This window comes from Cebus imitator, unplaced genomic scaffold (genome assembly GCF_001604975.1).
Source record: "Cebus imitator isolate Cc_AM_T3 unplaced genomic scaffold, Cebus_imitator-1.0 Scaffold96, whole genome shotgun sequence".
NCBI classification, from domain to species: Eukaryota; Metazoa; Chordata; class Mammalia; order Primates; family Cebidae; genus Cebus; species Cebus imitator.
The window spans coordinates 2,755,887-2,757,305 of NW_016107411.1; positions in this window are offsets into that span (position 1 = coordinate 2,755,887).

A 1,419-nucleotide genomic window follows, 5' to 3' on the forward strand; every position below is an offset into this window, starting at 1 on the left:
GATCTCGGCTCACCGCAACCTCCGCCTCCTGGGTTCAGGCAATTCTCCTGCCTCAGCCTCCTGAGTAGCTGGGATTACAGGCATGCGTTACCATGCCCAGCTAATTTTTTGTATTTTCAGTAGAGACGGGGTTTCACCGTGTTGACCAGGATGGTCTCGATCTTTTGACCTCGTGATCCACCCGCCTTGGCCTCCCAAAGTGCTGGGGTTACAGGCTTGAGCCACCGCGCCGGGCCCTCAGGCACTATTTCTGCTCACTATAGCTTTGACCTCCCAGGCTTGAGTGATCTTCCCGTTTCCCAGGTAGCTGGGACTACAGGTGGGCACCATCACGTCTGGCTTATTTATTTTTTTTTGAGATGGAGTTTTGCTCTTGTTGCCCAGGCTGCAGTGCAATGGCACGATGGTGCGATCTCAACTCACTGCAACCTCCACCTCCTGGGTCAAGTGATTCTCCTACCTCAGCCTCCTGAGTAGCTGTGATTAAAGGCGTGTGCCACCACACCCAGCTAATTTTTGTCTGTTTGTTTTGTTTGTTTGAGGCGGAGTCTCACTCTGTGCTGGGAAAAAGGCTGAGGCAGGACCTGCTTATCTGGCACGGGATGGGAGTTAATGAAGCAGAACATGCTCTGTGCTCAAAGTAAGGAAGACCTCTTTGAAGCACCAGAATGTGGTCAGACTTGCTGGCTGTAGCCGCAGGCTTTTCCCTATTTGTTTACTGATTGTATCTAAAGTAGAGTACTCTGTGTACCTTCAAAGGAAATGCCAAACCACCACAGCTATAGATCATCTGCTTGATGTTTCTTTTTTACCCCACCCCCATACCTGAGCACATGCTTCTTTGTTTAAACATTCAGTAAGCCGGGCGCGGTGGCTGCCGGGCGCGGTGGCTCAAGCCTGTAATCCCAGCACTTTGGGAGGCCAAGGTGGGTGGATCACGAGGTTAAGAGATCGAGACCATTCTGGTCAATATGGTGAAACCCCGTCTCTATTAAAACTTCAAAAAATTAGCTGGGCATGGTGGCGCGTGCCTGTAATCCCAGCTACTCAGGAGGCTGAGGCAGGAGAATTGCCTGAACCCAGGAGGTGGAAGTTGCGGTGAGCCGAGATCCACGCCATTGCACTCCAGCCTGGGTAACAAGAGTGAAACTCTGTCTAAAACATTCAGTAAATAGTGTGGGTTTCCAGTGCTGGAGCCTTGGCATCCTCCTATTCCCCTCTGCCCCCTGGGAGCCCATCTTCATGCACTCTTACTCTTGTCTCTTAATTTCTTTCTTTTTTTTTATTTTTATTTTTTATAAAGACAGGGTTTCACCATGTTGGTCAGTCTGGTCTTGAACTCCCAACCTCAGGTGATCCGCCCGCCTTGGCCTCCAAAGTGCTTGGATTACAGGCGTGAGCCACCGAGCCCAGCCACTT